At 38.4% G+C, this 22,142-nt stretch overlaps 1 long non-coding RNA gene across 7 annotated transcripts in view; it reads right to left on the reverse strand.

The window, feature by feature from the left end:
- LOC106991099 (uncharacterized) overlaps window positions 1-22,142 on the reverse strand; it is a 239,365-nt gene that overhangs the window by 183,763 nt on the left and 33,460 nt on the right. The gene's annotated exons all lie outside the window — the stretch shown is intronic.

Below are 22,142 nucleotides of genomic sequence, written 5' to 3' on the forward strand. Positions count from 1 at the left end.
CTCACAACAAGTTAATTCACGGTCCTGGAGCTGTGGGTGACCTGACACAGCAATACTTGGTATTATAACTGCTCTTCTGTTTTAAGAACTCTCTTTGGGAGGAAGCCTAAACTAGAACAATAAAATATGCATCCTGTACTGTGATGTGATGGTTTTTTCACCAGTCTGACTCTTCAACTGGAGAGATTAGAGATCTATCTCTAATCACATAATTTATCCTAAAACTATGATACTTCTGAAAATGAAAAGGGAAACTTTTGAAATTTTTTAAGTCAATAAACTTTTTATGATATTATTTTTTCATAAAAAATAATGTACATCCATTAAAGCAAAAAATGTAAGGTTCTTTATATTATATGCACACTTAAAATATCATTAAGTAGACTAATTATTCTTGGTGTATATTCATGTACTTCAATCCATTTTCTTCAAGAGTCTGTCTCTGGTATTGTGTCACTGATATTTTTTCTGGAAAACATGTTTGGAAAAAAGCTTATTATTTGAAAATTTTCACCAAGTTACCACAATCCTTTTTAAAGTTTTATTTTAAGTAAGCTGAAATCACTGACATCTTCATCTGACTCTTCTCCATTAATGTTATTTTTAACAAGAAAATGTTTTCTTCACAGGTGCTGAGAAACCTGGTAAGCTTTAAGGCAAATTCTGCTAAGCTGAGGATATTCTCAGTTCTATTTTTTAATAACAAAATTCCAAAATCCCAGTCTATTTTACAGATACTATCTTTCTGCCTAAATTGGAGCTCTTGTTTCCCCACTCTTGCCCCCTCCAATCCATTCACCATGGCAGTGCAGCTCAGGTGACTCCCCCCAACCCCTCAGTGCAAACTGAACATGCAACTCATCATCTAAAAGCTTTTCAATGGCTTCCCACTGCTACTGGGACATCACCTCAAATATGAAAAGGCTCCCAAAGCCCAGCACAATCTGCTTCCTTTCTGCCTCTCAGGCAGCTCTGGCGACCTCTCAGGTCCCTGGGAGCACCAAGTTCTGCCCTGCCCCAGGCCTTTGCACACTCTGCTCCCTCTGCTTGGAATGCTCTTCTTCTTGGTCCATCTTTACTTGCCAGACCATCTTTCCTATCTGAGATGCCTTCTAATCTTACCCAGTCCACAGTACACCAAGACATCTTCTTTTTTTCTCTCAAAAGGAGTCCATACTTTTCCTATGAGGTATTCACTGAAATCTATATTTGTGTTTTTAGGGGGCCTACCTCCATCGGGTGGTAAAAACGTCAGCAGAGGTTGTAGATTGTTCGTTTGACTCACCTCCTAATCACTGTTCCTTACCCAGCCCCGGTTTGATCCTTGGCACTTGGTTAACCTTCAGAAAATGTTTGATGAGTGAATGAATGAATGACTGAAAAGAAGAGCAGTACAAGGACGAAGCACAATCTAGTTATTTCAGCTAACCTGTTATCTATGACCAACACAATTCACTACCCTAAACCCAACTACACCATCAATCTCCTCCTCTATACAGGATTATTTTCATCAGTGCACAGTCTATACTTTCTTCCAACCTGAGAGAGAGAGACAGACAGACAGACACATACACACACCCCTTTCTTCTGACTCCACGTTTCCACGAATTAATTCCCCATTCTAATGCAATTGCACAGGGATACTCAGAAGGGCTGACTATTTCTGCTGTCTCCAATTCTTTCCTCCTCTTCTTATTTGAGCCCACTCCAATCAGGCTTTGTCCTGATTACTCCCCTGAAACTGTTCTTGTTAAGTCACCAATGACTTCCACCATGAACTACCCAGCAGCCAGGTACTGAGGCAGGTACTTTAATGAATTCTCTAATCCATTTAAACAAGTTCATCACAGTCACCTTTGAGCAGATACCATTGCTATCCCCAGAGAGAGGATCCTCTCTTTCTTTAGACACTTTCTGCTTGGTTTCCAGGATACCTTATTACTGACCCTCCTGCTTCACTGGCCATTTCTTCTTAGACTTCACATTATTTCAGTTTAATGTTAAGAGTGACCCAAGGCCCTTGGTTCTCAGATTTCTTTTCTATCCATACTCCCTCCCCTTGGTCATCTCAATGGGTCTCGCATCACTTTAAATACCACTTACAAGAGCCTAAACCTCTTCCCTGAACTCAAGGCTTGTATTTTCAGCTGCCTCTTTGACATCTCCCACAGATGTCTACCAGACACTTCACATTTAACATCACCCCATGACAAAGCTGCTCATGTTCTCCCCAAGGCTGATGCTCCTACGGGCTTCCCCATGTTAGTAAACGACAATTCAACCCTCCAAGTCATCTTTGCCTTTTCGCTTTCCTTAACATCCCATTTCCAATCCATCTGTAAATCCCATTGGCTCTTCCTTAAAAACATATCTAAATTCTGCTGTTTCTCCCTACCTCTACCGCCACTACTGCCATCCAAGCCTTTATCATCCCCATCTGATTATTACAAGAAGCTCCCAGCTGATTCTTTCCTTGCCTCACCACATATTATTCTCAAAACAAAAGGCCAGAGTCATATAGATAAAACAAAATCAGACCATGCCACTCCTTAAAACCCACCAATTGTTTCCCTTCTCATCAGAGTAAAAGTTATTTTTCTTTTTACTCTTCCCTCTGGAGAATTTCAGCTTCTTAGGGGAAATATTTTTTGTTTTGATCAATACTATATCCCTCTGGTGGCATGAAAATGCCAGGGACCTAACAGGTCTCCAGTAAACATTTATTGAATTTTAAAAAAGTTTAGAAACAGGACTATGGTAGGCAATTCAACTAAATCTCCAGACTCTACTGTTCTTAACAGTAGGATCTTAGAGAGCATGGACCATGCAGTTATAATTAAATTTTGCACAGTAACTTGCATACAAACTTTTAATATAATTTCATCATTGATGGCATATTTCCCACTGAAATTTTAGCTTCCTATATTATATGAATATTACTAACTTTAAAAGTTAAGCAGAACATTTTAAAATATGACATCTGGATCTCAATCTCAACTCTCAATACCAATTTCCTCCACTTCTACTGAAACTACCCAGCCGCTTCCTCCTTCGTGGAGGTATATGCTTAGTTACTGATGCTTTGCTGTGAGCACTGTCTTGACCGTGGTTCTGGAGCTCTCACTGTTACATTATTTGCTGCTCTATTTATCAGGTGACGCTGTAGACATGCAGAGGCTTAGACTATCCTGAAGAGCAGGAAGAATAGTGACCGAGAGGCCAGCTATGGCTGCTTTCTTTCTCAAGGTTCTTCTTTCAACTTCTTGAGTGTATCTATTAATGCTATAACTCTTCCAAAGGCATTTCTCAGCCTATAGCCAACTGTTTCCAAGGTCTTTTTCATGAGTAAGCCTGTCTTCTAACAGTTTCATGACTCCTACAGGCTGCACCAGCCCATACACACTTCCATTTCCAACCCAGGACTCCAAGCTTCCTCTCGGTTCTTAGCAGACTCTACATAAGAATATTTTATCAGCGCAGTATCTTCATGTGATAAAATTCACAGAGAAACCTGGAGCAAGCTGAATACTGATACAATCATTCTACTCTCAATCACTGTTAGACCTTGTCTCGTTTCACCAAAAAGTTCAAAGCCATTTGCAGTTTTCTGAACTATCAACAACCTATAATTTAATGAGAAGCTATACACTTTCAACATATGTCATTCTTATTTTTCTTAAGTGTAACTGTAAAACAAAACTGCTAAAATCAGGATAGATATCAACATGCTTAAAAACATATATTAGTATGACCCAGTATATGTATGGCCATCATCAGTATCATGAGAGGATGATGAGTTAACATATACTAAGTACTTACTATGTACAGGCATTTTATCCTCCTCATCATATGCAATCCTTATCATAGTCTTGTATGATAGGTACCTATCACCAGACTTTAATCCCCCCCCCCACCCTAGTGAGTGAAAATAAAAGTTGCTCAGTCATGTCTGACTCTTTGCGACCCCATGGACTGTCCATGCAATTCCCCAGGCCAGAATACTGTTAGTGGGTAGCCTTCCCCTTCTCCACGGGATCTTCCCAACCCAGGGATCGAACCCAGGTCTCCCACATTGCAGGCGGATTCTTCACCAGCTGAGCCACAAGGGAAGCCCAAGAATACTGGAGTGGGTAGCCTATCCCTTCTCCATCTTCCCAACCCAGGGATCGAACCGGGGTCTCCGGCATTGCAGGTGGATGCTTTACCTACTGAGCTATCAGGGAAGCCCAGAGGCCTTCCTAAAGCCCGGTGTCACATCTCCTTCAGTTCAGTTCAGTTCAGTCGCTCAGTCGTGTCCGACTTTTTGCGACCCCATGAATCACAGCATACCAGGCCTCCCTGTCCATCACCAACTCCCACAGTTCACTCAAACTCATGTCCATCGAGTCAGTGATGCCATCCAGCCGTCACATCCTCTGTCGTCCCCTTCTCCTCCTGCCCCCCAATCTCTCCCAGCATCAGAGACTTTTCCAATGAGTCAACTCTTCTCATGAGGTGGCCAAAGTACTGGAGTTTCAGCTTTAGCATCATTCCTTCCAAAGAAATCCCAGGGTTGATCTCCTTCAGAATGGACTGGTTGGATCTCCTTGCAGTCAAGGTACTCTCAAGAGTCTTCTCCAACACCACAGTTCAAAAGCATCAATTCTTCGGTGCTCAGCTTTCTTCACAGTCCAACTCTCATATCCATACGTGACCACTGGAAAAACCATAGCCTTGACTAGACGGACCTTTGTTGGCAAAGTAATATCTCGGCTTTTCAATATACTATCTAGGTTGGTCATAACTTTTCTTCCAAGGAGTAAGCATTAGCTATTCGTGCCACTTTAAGGAGTGCTTGGTCAATTTTTACCAAAATGAGTAGCTAATAATTAAAACTGTTTTATCTGATAAACACGTAAAAGTCAACTTACACCTGTAGGACAGGCTTAAGTGTTCAGAAGTTTTTTCAGTTGATTTACCCTAGCAGGTCCAAGGGATACAAACATTCTTTAAAGAAACTGCACTATTATGACTACTGAAGTTTTTCATGGAAAAGATGAATAGTTTGTTATATTAGGCCTTTACTTATTTCTCTACGTGGAAACTGTCTCTTAAATTATTCTGTTATGAAAACTTATACTAATGAGCATAAGATCCTTGGGGGGAAAAAAAAAGATTTCAAGGTTGTCCTTGACTCTTTAGTGAACTAGACTTCTGAGGTGGACAAGTCCAGCTCTTGAAATTCCTTGAAAAATGCTACTTTCATCCTTTAAAGCTTAAAAGCTTCACGTTCATCTACAAAATAAATTATTTCTACTGAAAGTACTGTCAGAGAACTTGAGGATGAACGAATAAAATCAGCACCAATACAAAAGCCACACTGATGACCCTGAATATTTAGAGAAACAAACAACTGAATGGTGCTACTGACCACCACGGTTCCTGAAGCCCCTTCCCCAGTGGCATTTTCACAGCAGAGGAGCTGGACTTCTGGCTCCCAGAGCCCCTGCCCCACCCCTACGGGGCACGCACCTCCCAGGCCAGGTTCCCGTGGCCTCCTCAGACTCTGGGGAGCCCAGTCCACGTGAGCTGCACTCCTAGGCCTTTTACATAACTGTGGTTGAAGATATTTTTCACAAGGTTCTTTAAACAAAGATTCACGTGATAAATTTCTGCTCAAGTTTAGTTCCAGGAAATGTTTGGTTTCTGCAGCTGTTTATATGCTTCCGGTTGTCAGGACATGAAAACGATATAATTCTGTTTCTTTTTCTTACTTGAGCAACTAGAAAATGTGAAATCAAAGATATTGCCCAAATCTCTCAGCACTGACAGATGGGAATACTTAATCCTTCAACTTCTTATAGTTGAGATTAGTTTTAGTTTTTTATAAATTTACTTTACCTTTTTGGCCTGAAATGCATAAGTTGCTTAAAGTGTTTGCAGAAGCAAGGAAAGTTGCTAAATGTAAAACATAAAAGACATATATAATGTTTGACATGCTTATACATCCCAGAATAAAATTTAAAAACAGAGAATACACTGAGAAGGCACAAACGTCCAGAATTAAACCCTCTGTTATATAAAAGATACAGAAGATTCCACAGAGAAACAAAACAGCACTCTACTCTCTGTTTAAACCCGGTTAACCAGTCTGAATACTCAAAATAGGTTCTTGGTTGAACCTCCCTAGCAATACTAAAAAGTCTGAAATTTTTACAAAGCATTTTAGTAAGAGAGCTCTCCAACATTATTTTGAGAAATAAAAACATTTTAGAAAAGTGAATTAAACTAGGTTTATGACAGCTGTATATTTGAAGTCACTTCATTTGTAAAACAGTCCAGATTACAGGTGTGCATTCTGTAACCATAATCAGCCAAGAACTGTTTCTAGTTCTTTCACTTCTTTTCAATACTGAGGTTCAGTAATAAGTCAATAAAGTAATAAGTGATAAAAGTATCCATCTAAATCTTGAAGGTATTTATTTATTATAATTTTTATATTCTTTTCTCAAAGCATTTATAACCTATAAAAGGCAGACATTACAGCAAAATTGTATCTTATAAATATGAAAATTCAAACGAGAAAAAAAGGATGAAATTATGTAGGCCGTAAGTCTGAACTTACACTATCTGACTGATACAGCAAAAAGAGAGAGCCAATCAACTGTAAAATGCACGCTAGCCATGATGCAATGATATGTCTCAGGATAAACAGAATCCGCCCTGGTATGCAAATCTGAGAAATAGTTCTCTAGCAGACCACTATACAATAATACACTGGGGTCTTTAACACTATCCCTGACAGGCTCATTCAGCAGTTTCTTAAAGCATACAACATACAGTAAAAACATAAAGCTCTTAAGATAATCTGGATGAATAAAAAAAAACAGAAAACCTAGAGAGTCTGTCTAATACAACTTTCTGTGATGATAGTCTAGATATTTTAAATCTATACTGTCCAGTACAGTAGCTACTAGCCACACGTAAACGCTTGAAATGAGGCTAGTACAACCAAGAAACTGAATTTTTAATTACTTCTAATTTAAAATTTTTTTATTTAATTTTTATTTTAATAACTATATCATAAGGCAAATACCTTCCCACTGGACCATACAGGTCTAAAACATTAGTTATCAAACTTGTTTTAGTAGCAAAACCATTTTTGAGTTGGCAAACATACACCAAATCTAACATATAAAAAAAGTAAATGGTATATTATATATAAGTTCAAATTTATAATATTGATATAGTCAATATGAATACAGAGAAGACAATGGTACCCCACTCCAGTACTCTTGCCTGGAAAATTCCATGGACGGAGGAGCCTGGTAGGCTGCAGTCCATGGGGTCACGAAGAGTCAGACACAACTAAGTGACTTCACTTTCACTTTTCACTTTCACGCACTGGAGAAGGAAATGGCAACCCACTCCTGTGTTCTTGCCTGGAGAATCCCAGGGACAGGGGAGCCTGACGGGCTACCATCTATGGGGTCGCACAGAGTTGGACATGACTGAAGTGACTTAGCAGCAGCAGCAGCAGCAATGTGAATGAGTTTTCTAGTGGGTAAAAACTAGAAATTGATGGTTATAAGTGAGAGTTATAAACTCAAATCAGTCTCAGTAAACACTTATTTCTGTATTTTGCTTGGATGCACTGTGCACCTATGAGGGACTTACAGCTACATTCTGAGCTACCCAATTACCAAAAGCCACTTACTTACAGCTTACATTCTGAGCTACCCAATTACCAAAAGCCACACATAGCAGCCATCTACTCAGAAAGCATAAGAAGAAAGCACAGCATGCCAGCATGGCAGCTTCAGGTGCTTCTCTTCACGGGAAGAGTCGTCCCAGGAGTTCACATGGCCAAACAAGAAGCTATTCTCTTGGGCACTCAGATGACAGCTCAGCTGGCAAGGAAATGAGAATCACAGGGTCACAATGACTTAGAAGCCTTCTGTCTCAAACAGAAACCAATACCTCAAAAATGATACTAGCCACAGCCTCCGGGTCCCCACGAATTTCATACCCATCAATGAAAAGTGCCCCTCCCAGGGAAGCTCAAAGTTACTGCTTCTAATCAAGAATTCAGAGTTCACATATAGTTCCTCCCAGACCAAACACATTCACCAAATCAAGGTCATTTTCACCATTAGCAATGTTGCCTAGTAACACAGTTAACTTTCCATTTTTATCATAATTCAGAGGAACTGAATAGAAAGTTCATCCAGGGTTACTGTTGTCCTGAGAGAATGAGAATGGCTCTGTTAATTCTTTACCCACCTTCATGATTGAAAAAATAATAACCCTAGCATATCAATAAAAAAAAGAACTTCCTTACCTTCTTTTAAAAACCTGTAACAAAATCATATTAATGATTAAATAATGTAAGTATTTCCTTTAAAAGCCAGGAAATTAGACCAAGAAGACTATAACCATAACTTCTGTTCAAGGCATAGTGGTCCTAATCAATGTAACAGAAGAAATCAAAATGAGATATAAAACTTTAAATAAAATGATAAAATTTCTCTAAGTGATAACTATTTATACAGAGACTTATGAAGATAAGATATTAAAAGTAATATAAAAACCAAAATCATTCATGTTGCTAGATATAAGGTTAATATACAAAAACTAATTTAATTCCTAGAAGTCACAGAATACAACTTGGTAATTTAACTAGGAAAAGCTACCATTTAAAATGTCAACCTAATAAAAAAAAAAAGTTCATATAGTGAACAGACTTGGAGCAGCTGCCTGAGGTATGGGGTGAGGGGAGTAAACTGAGGAAGGGGGTTTCAGGGTACAAATAGTCATGGGGATGCAACATACAGCCTGGTGACTAGAGATACTAATACTGTACTGCGTATTTGAAAGTAACTAAGACAATGGATCTTGAAAGTTCTCATCATAAACAAAAAAACTGTGTCATTAGATATGGCAACAGATGTCACCTGAACTTACTGTGGTGGTCAATTTGTAATATATACAAAAATAAAAATCATTACATTGTACAAGTGAAACAAATATAATATGCAACTATACTTCAATAAGAAAGGAACAAGGAAAGGGAAGGAGGGAAAAGAAGAGAAAGAAAGAGAAAAAGAAAGAAGGCAACTAAAAGATACAAGCTTTCTAATAATAAATTTCCAGTAATGAAACTAACAAGTTATCAGGTGCAAAGGAGGAAATCAGTGTTGAGTAAATAAGAAAATATACCATGTTTATAAACAAAGACTTAATTAATATGCTTAAATTGAGTGAAATTTCACTATGATTCTAATAAAACTCTCTACGAGGTCTTTCATGGGTAAGTTGGTGCTAAAATTCTTAAAAAAAATAGAGCTAAGAATAAATAGCCTTGCCAAACTCAAAGGAGAACACAAGCAACACGCCCTCCAAAATGTTAGGTTTTATATTGAACCATGGCTAAGTTACACAGTACAGACAAATGGAAGTCACAAAACACCTATAGAGAAACATGTGTGTCTGGAAATTTGATATCCCGCAAATCAGGGGGAAAGGATGGACTATTAAATAGTGCTGCTAAGACATAAAGACATAAGACTTCTATAAGGAAGTAAAATTAAACCCATGTTTCACACCATACAAAAACATTATCAGGCAAACTAAAGAGATAAATGTGAAAAAAAATTTAAACTTTTTAGAAAAAAAAATCCTTGCTGTCATGAGGGCTTTTAAAAATGAGATACAAAAAGCAAAAATCGAAGTAAAAGACCAATAAATATTACTATGTCAATTTTTTTTAAACATTCTAAACAACAAAAGATTCAAACTTTAAAACCAATGAAAAAAATCAAGCCACGGACTAAGAAAAGATAGTTTAATAACCAACAAAGTGTTAATTTACAGAATATATGAAAAACTCCTAAAAAATCAGAAAGTAAACATAAACAACTGAATTGATAAAATAGAGAACAATTGTGGGTAGCCAATTAGAAGGAAATCTGAGTGAAAAATAAACACAAAATGTCCACACTTAGTACAAAGAAAATTAACACTACACTGAGACATAATTTTATTATCAGGCTGGCAAAATATCATGTAGTAATAAAAAATTTTAATAGATTCAGCCACTTTAGAGAGCAATTTGGCAATACTTAATAAAGGGAGTTGAAGCTTGTATCTGTGACCAAGCAATTCCACTCCTGAGTATGTGTATAGAGAAAATGGCACATGTCCTTGCTGCATCGCGTCAGTCGTGTCCGACTCTGTGCGACCCCATAGACAGCAGCCCACCAGGCTCCCCCGTCCCTGGGATTCTCCAGGCAAGAACACTGGAGTGGGATGCCGCTTCCTTCTCCAATGCATGAAAGTGAAAGTAAAGTCGCTCAGTTGTGTCTTGACTCTTAGCGACCCCATGGACTGCAGCCTACCAGGCTTCTCCGTCCATGGGATCTTCCAGGCAAGAGTACTGGAGTGGGGTGCCACTGCCTTCTCCAACATGTCCTTAAGGAGGTGTTATTTAAGAGTATTTGTTAGCACTCTTTATAACGGTAAAAAATTGGAAACAACCCAAACACGAATTAACAGGAGAATGGATAAACATACAGTGATACAGTCTTATAATGAAATACTACATATATTTAAAAGAATCAAGGACAGCTATAATACCAAAGATAAATAAATCTTACCAAAAAAGCAAAAAAGCAATGTTAGCTTCTGCAGAGCCAGAGATATAATCAATAGATGGGCAATCCACGAAATAAGAGAAAACCTTTGCGTATATCTATCTGATAAATGGTTAATATCCCAACTCTATAAGTATCTTCTACAACTCAAGAGCAAAAAAATCAAGAAACCTTCTATTTAAACAGATTTTTCCTTAAAGAAGACATATAAACAGCCAACAGGTACACGAAAAGATGTTCAACACTACTATCATGACGGAAATGTAAATCAAAATTGCAATGAGATTATCACCTCATGCCTGTTAGGATGGCCGTTATTAAAACAAAACAGAAATAACAAATGCTGGTAAGTACGTGTATAAACTGGAATCCTTGTGCGCAGTTGCTGGGAGTGTAAAATGGTACAGTTGCTATGGAAAACAGTAGCGGCTGCTCCTTAAAAATTTAAAAACAGAACTACCAAATGATTCCACAATTCCACCTGTGGATCTTCATGCAAAAGAATTTAAAGTGGGATCTCATAGAGATATCTGTACTCCCATGTTCACTGCAACATTATTCACAATGGCCAAGAGAGGGAAACAACCTAAATGGCTTCATTTAGGAAATGTCTTCTGATTCATTCGTCAGTGGGTGAATGAATACAGAAAACGGGTTGTAAACACCCAATGGAAAATTATTCAGCCATAAAAAGAAGGAAGTCCTGTCATATGTGTCATGGATGAACCTTGAGGACATTACGCTAAGTGAAATAAGCCAAATACAGAAAAACTAACAGTGCATGATCACTTATATAATAAGGTAGCTGCTGCTGCTGCTGCTGCTAAGTCGCTTCAGTCGTGTCCGCCTCTGTGCGAACCCATAGACGGCAGCCCACCAGGCTCCCCCGTCCCTGGGATTCTCCAGGCAAGAACACGGGAGTGGGTTGCCTTTTCCTTCTTCAATGTGTGAAAGTTAAAAGTGAAAGTGAAGTCGCTCAGTTGTATCCGACTCATAGCAACCCCATGGACTGCAACCTTCCAGGCTCCTCTGTCCATGGGATTTTCCAGGCAAGAGTACTAGAGGGGCTTGCCATTGCCTTCTCTGAATAAGGTAGCTAAAGTAGTCAAATTCATAGAAGTAGGAAGTGGAAGAGTGGCTGCCACAGACTGGAGGGGAACGGGAAATGGAGGTGCTGTTCAGAGGCTCAATCATGCAAGATGAAGAAGTTCTAGAGCTCTGCTGCCCAGCACTGTGTGTAGAGTTAATAATAACGTACCACACACTTAAAATTTTAAGACGGAAGATCTCATGTGTTTTTCAGCACAACTAAGAAAAAAATGTTTGAAATCATGTAAGTAATACTATATACATATATGTGTGTGTGTACATATTTATATATTCAATGTATGCATGCATGCTCAGTCACTTCAGTCGTGTCTCACTCTTTGTGACCCTACTGACTGTCCTCCGCCCGAGGGATTCTCTAGGCAAGAATACTAGAGTAGGTTGCTATGCCTTCCTCTAGGGCATCGTCCCAACACAAGGATTGAACCCACATCTGAGTCTCCTGCATTACAAGCGGATTCTTTACCCATTGAGCCACCTGGGAAACCCCATACATATGTATGTATGAATATGTATGTATACAGTTGTATACAAAGGCAGTAACAGCATAAAATACTCTTGTGTGGAGTAGTAAACACTAAATTCAAGACAGAGGTTTCAAACTAGTAAGGAGGAAGAAAGGAGAACGGGGCCAAAAATGCTAAACAGGAAGTTTCTATTTTCCCTGTGATATTTTATTACTTAAAAAAAAATATTTTAAAACTGATAATATTTAAACAAATATTTTAAAATGTATAGTATTTGATAATTTATTTTTACTTTCAATTTTTCTGTATGTTTGAAATATATTACAGAAACAAATTTTTTAGAACCTAGTAAATACTAAGAATATTTTCTTCCTTTTTAAGAAATGGGTATAGTTCATCTTCTCTAATAACAAAAGATTCCATGGGGGGAGGATGGGCCTGAAATTATATCAAAATTGAGTTTGTGTGTGTGTTCACTCTTCTCAGAAAAGAAGCCACAAATTTCATCAAAGGGGCCTGTGACTCAGAATGTTGAGAACCAGGAACATAACTGCTGATATCTGCCATTTTTCAGCAGGCAGCAATGAAACATAACCCCTGGGTACTTACCTGAAAGAAAAATGAAAATGCCAACTTGGAAAGTGAACATTCCTGTGTTCACTGCAGTATTATTTATAACAGCCAAGACATGAAAACAAACTAAGTATATAATCACAAATAAATAGAGAAAATGTAGCATATACACAGTGTAATTTTATTTAGTCATAAAAAAGAATGAAATTTTGCCATTTTTGACAACATGGATGGACCTCGAGGGCACTGTGACCAGTGAAACAAGTGAAGTGAGACAGAGTGAAACAAATACTGTGTGACTGCACTTATATGTGGAATCTAAAAAAAAGGCAACAGCAAACACCAAGCTCACAGTACAGAGAACAGATTGGTGGCTGCCAGAGGTGGGGGGGTGGGGTGGGGGTGGATGGGTGGGCAAAACGAGTAAAGAAAGCCAAAAGGTGCAAACTTTCCAGTTATGAAAGCCCTGGGGATGGAGTGTATAGCAGACAACCATCGCTAACAATACTGCATTGCATATCTGAAAATTGCTAAGAGAGTTGATCTTAAAAGTTCTCATCACAAGAAAAAAAACTGTAAATATATATATGTTGACAGATATTATCTAATCATGTGATCACTTCCCAATATATACAAATATTGAATCATTACGTTGTACACCTGAAATTAGTATCTGTCGACTATACCTCAAAAGAAAGAACCAAATCTGAGTTTGAATCAAGCAATATGTTTCTAACCTTTTTCTTAGTTCTGATTTTGTTTATATGCTTTTACTTTCTGTATGTTTGCTGCAGAGTTGCCTCAACTCTGAAACTCTCTCTGAAAAAAAGGGCAAGCTATCAATTAAAAAAATAAGAAACACCCTTTAAGAAGTCCCACCAAATGAATGTAAAAACATACAAAATAAGAAGAATCATTTGGAACAAACACTGACACAGCAGCCTTGGATCAGGTGTCAAGACAAACGGTTCCATTTACCGACTTTAGCAGGAAGGCTTCACAGAGGGCAGGTTGTGTCCGGGATCTCACCTTTTGACCACAAAAAATCAAATGTTATTAAGGAATATGACAGTCACAGGAACAGGTCAGAAACTGGGGGTGGCAAGTATATTGTTGAGAAAAACTTCCCCCAGATGATTCCTACCTTTTCCAACATCCCACCACTAAAGCCCCCAGTCCCCACTACAGTTGAGATCACTGAGTTGAATTTATTCTTTTAAATTATTCAATGTTTGACAAATAAGTTTATTGAGCACTTACTCTATCACTGTCAGGAAGGGAGTATTTTTGTACTTCTGTACAGTTAGAGCTTTCTGGGAAAATTTACTGAGACCTGGGTTAAAGGACAAGGCTTAAAACTTAAAAAAAAAAAAAAAGACTGAAGAGATAGTAAAAGATTGGTTTCCCCTGACGTATGTGTTTACATTTCAGAAGGATGATGAAACTGGGGTCATGGAGACATTCCAGAGTTACAGACTCAGAGTCTCTTGTCTAAGGTTACTGACGTCAGTAATAATCTGTCCTGGCCTCAGAAACCCCATGTCTACTTTCAAGATAACATGAACAAATATAGATATTAAAAACTTATCAGTCACCAGGCTAGTTCCTAAGGACATAACCATGAATAAGAGTAAGTTCGGAGTACGTGGTCAACCATGGTACCAACAATGCTCCATCACCACGTGATACACCAAGTTCTTGACAGGAGATGTAAGAGGAGCTCTGAGACATTGGAGAATCTAAACTGAGACTGGAGGGGGAAGAGTTAGCCTGTCTGCAAGTAAGGGAAAATCCCTAGACAGCCAAGCTTCATTATCCTCACGGAAGAAATCCCCAAAATGGGTGCCTCAGTCTTGCTAACCAGGGCACAAGTCCCACGAGCTTTTTTCTCCTCTACCATCCTTGGTGTGGCGACTGGTGCTTGGACTAGCTTCTTTCGCGCTCCACCCACAGGAGGCAGCACTGCCTTGCAACCCTTTTTCCTCAGGAAAGAAAACCTTTCTCTAGACACTGCCCCACTTCTGTCTCAGGGGCCAGAACTGGGTCACATGCTCCTGGCTCAAACTAATCAACTGGCAAGGATGGAAGCTTCATGAGGCTGGAGGCTGGGGTCTCAGCCTACCTCCTCCCAAAGCATATGCAGACAAGAATGTTCTGTTAGAAAAGAAAACTGGGATTCTGTTGGAAAAGGCCTGGTGAAAGGTCAGGGGGGAAGCTGCCAGTAGAATGTGCTATAGTCATTAAGGTTAATATTTCCCTTTTGAGAATACTGTATTTAGCATTAAACCGGAAATGCAAAGAAATAAAAGACCACCTTATCCCTAACCAACAGCACACATGTATTGAAATTTTTTTATTTTAGTAGAGAAAAGCTAAAAATAAGTGAAATTAATATAGTGTGAATGAAGTGCCACAAAGGTTGGGAGACTACAGAATAACAGAGATTAGAATTTGAAATACCAGAGGCAGCTCTGAAAGAAGAGAATTATGAAATGATGGAGAGGGTGATAATGTTTAAAGGCACAAGCGTAAAACTTTAGGGGTGATTAGGTGTGTCTCTTTAGCTGTAAGAGAGCCACTATGGAGAATCCTGAAAAAATGCACAGCAAATACAAAGCCCATGAGAGCAGAACCCCCGAGTGTCTGTACTACTGTATAAAGGCACTCAAGACACATCTGTTGAATGAGTGAATGAACAGACAGACTTGGATTTGAAACACTATTTGAAACTACCGAAGGTTTCTAGTCAGAGGACACATGTGATTGAAACTATTTCTGATAAAAACTCTAGTTTTCCATAAATAGAATGGACTGGAAGAAAAGGGGAAAAAAGGTTATGGTCAATTAGGAAGCTACTGAAATCCTCCAAGACAAAGGTGGGCAGGGGCTGGATCCAAACTAAAAACCAGAAGTACAATTTTAAAAAGTTCATTTGTAAGAATATACACTTTGCTTATTTTATTTACAATGTCACAAGCATATAAAGAAGTAGCGTTGCATACTTTCAACTCATTTATTCCTGCCTGATGAAAACTAGGATGACTATCTTGTTTATCTAATCCTCCACTGGGCTTTTTACGCTAGGTCTCTCTTTCAGCTCCAACAGGAATGAAGCATACATAACCTGAGTCCTTCAGAATCACGGTCTCTGTGGCCTCCTAGTGCTGGCCGTCGAGAATGACAGTTTCTGCACCAAATTTTCTGTGAAAACAAGTTAGGTTCACTCTGTACTCCAGGTTTTCTTCTATACATATATAAGGTATTGATAATTATGGCATCCCTCCAAAGAACATCTTAGACACTACTCACAAGCATACCAGGTCTAAACAAAATACCAGGAAGTAAACAAAATATCCGAGAAGCTAAGTCACTGGAACATTTATGCTTATGTCTCCAACATTACTTTCTATAAGTCTCTGAGAAGCTACTGTCAAGAGTTTCTTCTGTTTTATTTTTGCTGCAAACAAAATTTTAATTAATCTCTGTCCATATCTTCTATGCAATTTATTTCACCCTAGCAACTTTATTTACCCACTCTGCTTCCATTGACTATTCACTATAAAAGATAACTCCATGCTTCCATCTGTCAAAAGACTCAAGTAAATTTCCCAAATCAAAGGTTCTCTGATCTTCTGATTGGACTGAGAGTACTGCGAGCTTATTAGGTACACTTAACACAGCTTTTGCTGATGAGCAGTCCTGGCCACACACAAACGTCGCTCCGCTTTCAGCCAGACCCTGAGTCCCATGGCCACTCTGGGTGGCAGCAGAGACCCTCCAGCTACCCAAGAAAAGACCAATAGGTCTGAAAGGAGGGCTATATACTGATGGGCAGTGCTGTCCACTGAGGATGTGATCAGCATCAAACATCCAGATGTCTGTTTCATGCAACTAAAAGGTTTTAGAGATACAAGTAGCATAAATCTTCATGTCATCTGGACCTCTCATACCATAAATGAGAAAATATTTTAGCAGGAGAATTAAACAACTGGGTCAAGGCCATGTATCCTAACTATATTTAGATATCTGAGGCAGAGATTAGGCAGGAGCAAGTGACAAATACATAAAACCTGAGCAATGTCTCCTCTCAAAAAAAAAAAGTTACTAACACTGGGGAAAACAAAAAGCTGTGCTGAGAGGAAAAAAAAAAGGTAACCATGGCTTATATTGCCTCAGGTGTGAATAATGTTTTCATGGTCATAATAATGTAAACACTGATTATTATTCAAAATTCAATTACAGTTACAATGAAAAGGGAGGAGAGTTCCGCACTCAGAGCGACAATGCACAAGCAAGATAAATCCTCTCCCTCTATCATGAGAAGTCAAAGATAATGCCTAAGACTGAAAAATTAAAACCTGGAAAAAGAGCAACCTGCTATTTAGAGACGCGGAGGCAAATAACAAAGCCATTAGTTCCTGAACTAGAGCTGAACTCCAGACAGCAGGGACCGGGGCGGGGCTAAGAGTTAGGAAATGGCTGAGTTTTATAACAAGCCTTGTACAGCTCCTGGACTCTGAATTTTGTGCATGTATAGCTGAGATTAAAATTAAATTAAAAACTTACCATGAAGATACTAGAACCTAGTCCAGTTTCTGACTATATAATACTTTTTAAAATTATATATATTTTTTGCATGGATATTTTAACCAAACAATTTAATTTTCTGTTGTCCTGCTGTGGCTATTCTGTCTCATTTCATGGAAGCAAAAGAATAAATCAATAAATCAAATATTCACCAACTGAACTGGAGACATATGAACCTATACTAGATGCTGGGAAAACATACAAGTAAGACCTCCCCTGCAAACAGTCGCTCTGTTTTAGAGAAACAAACCCACAAATAACCTAAAAGCAATGAGATAAGCACCCTAACACTTAACTGTTCTGTGAGTCTTGCTTTCTTCATTTGCAAAATGCCTCATCAGGTTTTCGTGAATATTTAATGATTCAGTACATATAAAGTTCTTGGAACACTGCCTGGAAGATTATAAGAAAAATAAGGCCCCAAATACAAACCTTCATCTGCCTGATTCTAAAGGCCATGATCATTCTGCTACACCACATTTCTGAAATAATCCTGTTCAATTCAAAAACAAAAAATTATCCTAAAACTGGTATCCAGTAAAAAGACAAACTATGACTCATTACCTAAGTATATGTAGGGGTAAAATAAAGTCTGAGGATTAAAAAAAAAAAACTTTTCCTAGCTCTTTTTTTTCTTTTCTAGTTATTTACAAATATTTGATTTATTTAGAAACAGTCCTCTACAATATATCTTAGGAGTTCAGTTTAGTTCAGTCACTCAGTCGTGTCTGACTCTTTGCAACCCCATGGAAAGCAGCACGCCAGACTTTCCTGTCCATCACCAACTCCCAGAGCTTGCTCCAATTCATGTCCATTTGGAGTTAGGCATGATTAAAGGTGAAGTTCTTGATTTATCAAGAAGTAAAATGTAGCAGTTCTCTTCAACCAGAAAGTAAATTATTTATCACTAGATGGCACTGTACTGGATAATTTTTTCAATTATTTTAGCTCAAGGTTCAACTTACTTATCAAATTAAAAGAATTCTTTGTTTCAACAGAAGAAGGTAAGATTGCATTACTCCTATTTTAAGTTATCTCATGGCTCTGAAAATGAAGATATGGTTTAATGGAAAAGGAAACAACGATATAATCAAGTTAAACTCTATTTTTAAACTATTCTGATATCTCAAATAACTCTTCTGACATTTTCTAAGCAGAAACAATTATGACTGTCTCTGGTTTACAATACAACAAATAAATACAGGAATGGAACGTGTGCAGATTTATACTGGAGCAATTTGACTCAGGCGGAACTATACTTCCCAGAATCCCTGGTCACAAAGGGCTCCAGGCAGAGTTAACCAAAAGAGGATTTCACTTCAGATGCCAGAGGAGGAACTGAGACAGCCAAAGGATTTCTCTTCTTGGTTAGATGTGGTGACGGACACTGACGCTGCCAGCTCATCCTAACACCCCTCTGGTCCATGTCTAACTCTTTTTTTCTCAAACACAGAACTGACTGACCAACAAAGACCCAGGTTCACATCAGACAACTGGCAGAAGACACAGAAGTGGTGTTCTGGAAGTATTTAATTATGGATGAATAATGTTTAGTAAGCTATAATAATGAAGTTAATGAGTTAAGCTCCTCCTCACACAGTAGCTTCAATGTGTTGATAATGTTCTATTAATTTATAGATTTATATGCTCTTTTCCATGTATCAAACATTACATAATTTTTTTTAAAAGGGCAATCAGTGATATTAAACATCTGGAGATATTCAAATAAGTTGAGACCACAATGTCTGAACAAAACAGTGAGCTAAGAAATCCATCTCCACCATTTCTTTAATATTTACCAAATTATCATTCAGCAGTTTCATTCACTGTGCATGAAAACTCTCCATCTATAGTCACCTATCTTTATTATTTTTTTTTTAGTTTTTATTTTTAAATTTTAAAATCTTTAATTCTTACATGCATTCCCAAACATGAACCCCCCTCCCACCTCCCTCCCTATAACATCTTTCTGGGTCATCCCCATGCACCAGCCCCAAGCATGCTGCATCCTGCGTCAGACATAGACTGGTGATTCAATTCACATGATAGTATACATGTTAGAATGTCATTCTCCCAAATCATCCCACCCTCTCCCTCTCCTCTGAGTCCAAAAGTCCGTTATACACATCTGTCTCTTTCCCTGTCTTGCATACAGAATGCCATCTTCCTAAATTCCATATATATGTGTTAGTATACTGTATTGGTGTTTTTCTTTCTGGCTTACTTCACTCTGTATAATCGGCTCCAGTTTCATCCATCTCATCAGAACTGATTCAAATGAATTCTTTTAACGGCTGAGTAATACTCCATTGTGTATATGTACCACAGCTTTCTTATCCATTCATCTGCTGATGGACATCTAGGTTGTTTCCATGTCCTGGCTATTATAAACAGTGCTGCGATGAACATTGGGGTACATGTGTCTCTTTCAATTCTGGTTTCTCGGTGTGTATGCCCAGAAGTGGGATTGCTGGGTCATAAGGTAGTTCTATTTGCAATTTTTAAGGAATCTCACACTGTTTTCCATAGTGGCTGTACTAGTTTGCATTCCCACCAACAGTGTAGGAGGGTTCCCTTTCTCCACACCCTCGCCAGCATTTATTGCTTGCAGATTTTTGGATCGCAGCCATTCTGACTGGTGTGAAGTGGTACCTCATTGTGGTTTTGATTTGCATTTCTCTAATAATGAGTGATGTTGAGCATCTTTTCATGTGTTTGTTAGCCATCCGTATGTCTTCTTTGGAGAAATGTCTATTTAGTTCTTTGGCCCATTTTTTGATTGGGTCGTTTATTTTTCTGGAGTTGAGCTGCAGAAGTTGCTTGTATATTTTTGAGATTAGTTGTTTGTCAGTTGCTTCATTTGCTATTATTTTCTCCCATTCAGAAGGCTGTCTTTTCACCTTGCTTATATTTTCCTTTGTTGTGCAGAAGCTTTTAATTTTAATTAGATCCCATTTGTTTATTTTTGCTTTTATTTCCAGAATTCTGGGAGGTGGATCATAGAGGATCCTGCTGTGATTTATGTCTGAGAGTGTTTTGCCTATGTTCTCCTCTAGGAGTTTTATAGTTTCTGATCTTACATTTAGATCTTTAATCCATTTTGAGTTTATTTTTGTGTGTGGTGTTAGAAAGTGATCTAGTTTCATTCTTTTACAAGTGGTTGACCAGTTTTCCCAGCACCACTTGTTAAAGAGATTGTCTTTACTCCATTGTATATTCTTGCCTCCTTTGTCAAAGATAAGGTGTCCATATGTGTGTGGATTTATCTCTGGGCTTTCTATTTTGTTCCATTGATCTATATGTCTGTCTTTGTGCCAGTACCATACTGTCTTGATGACTGGAGTCACCTATCTTTAATAGTCAGCCAAGCTCCTGAGTTTGATAGCCAACCACCAAGATGACTTCTTAGTCTGTTTTATTTTCAGAACTTAAAAAGTAGCTCTAATGCTAGAACCGATGACAAGGATACACAACAGCCTCGATATTCTGTGTTATAAAGAGTTGATCAGTTAAATTATCTTCATACTGGTATCAGCCTGATTCAACTCCCTTAACATCTGAGTTACCATAAGGTAATGAAAGAAAACATCAAAGAAAGAAATACAACTGCTAGTTCACTTCTGTGGATTAAAAAAAAAAAAATCAAGATTCTGTGTTCTGTCCTGTTTTTCTTGAGTTTGTTTCTGGCAATGTCATTCAGAATCCAACAGTCTAGGTGATTGCTTCCATATGGATAATTCCCCAAGTCCTATCTCTACCACTGAACTTCCAGCAAAGTCACAACACTCTAGACCCACAGGGCAGTATTCTCATCTGTGTGTGCTGTCCAGATTTACAGAGGACTTTCCAAGTTCCTAAGTTTACAAACCATTATCTCCAGCACTCCAATGAAACAGGTACTATTACACAGATCCTGGTCTTGACACGTCCTAGATTTATAAATTTGGAAGCTTTAGAGAGACTGAGCAGCTTTATCCAAGGTTATATATCTAGTATATGTCAAAATGAGGATCTGAACCTAGGTTGGGTCTGCCCAAGTTCCCCATCCTCAATCCATCCTCTTCTCCCATTAGATCACTTGAGAATAACATCTGCCTCCGATTTTGTCATAGTATTCACTCAAAACATGCAATCCACTTGTATTTAGTATGTGTTAAGACTTAGCTGTTGACTTAATACATCCTAAATACATTATGTTGACTAATAAATAATAATTTTTAAAAAGCTGGCTTAAAACTCAACATTCAAAAAATTAAGATCATAGTATCCAATCCCATCACTTCATGGCAAATAGATGGGGAAACAATGAAAACAGTGAGAGACTTTATTTTCTTGGACTCCAAAATCACTGTAGATGGTGACTACAGCCGTGAAATTAAAAGACACTTGCTCCTTGGAAGAAAAGCTATGACCAACCTAGACAGCATATTAAAACGCAGAAACACTACTTTGCTGACAAAGGTCCATCTTGTCAAAGCTATGGTTTTTCCAGCAGTCATGTATGGATGTGAGTTCTGGACTGTAAGGAAAAATGAAGTGAAGTGCAAGGTGTTCAGTCATGTCTGACTCTTTGCAGGCCAGAATCCTGGAGTGGGTAGCTGTTCCCTTCTCCAGGGGATCTTCCCAACCTAGGGATTAAACCCAGGTTTCCTGCCTTGCAGGTGGATTCTTTACCAGCTGAGCCACAAGGGAAGCCCAAGAATACTGGAGTGGGTAGGCTAGCCCTTCTCCAGCAGATCTTCCTGACCGAGGAATAAAACCAGGGTCTCCTGCATCT

The sequence above is a fragment of the Ovis aries genome, chromosome 4, assembly GCF_016772045.2.
Source record: "Ovis aries strain OAR_USU_Benz2616 breed Rambouillet chromosome 4, ARS-UI_Ramb_v3.0, whole genome shotgun sequence".
NCBI classification, from domain to species: domain Eukaryota; kingdom Metazoa; phylum Chordata; class Mammalia; order Artiodactyla; family Bovidae; genus Ovis; species Ovis aries.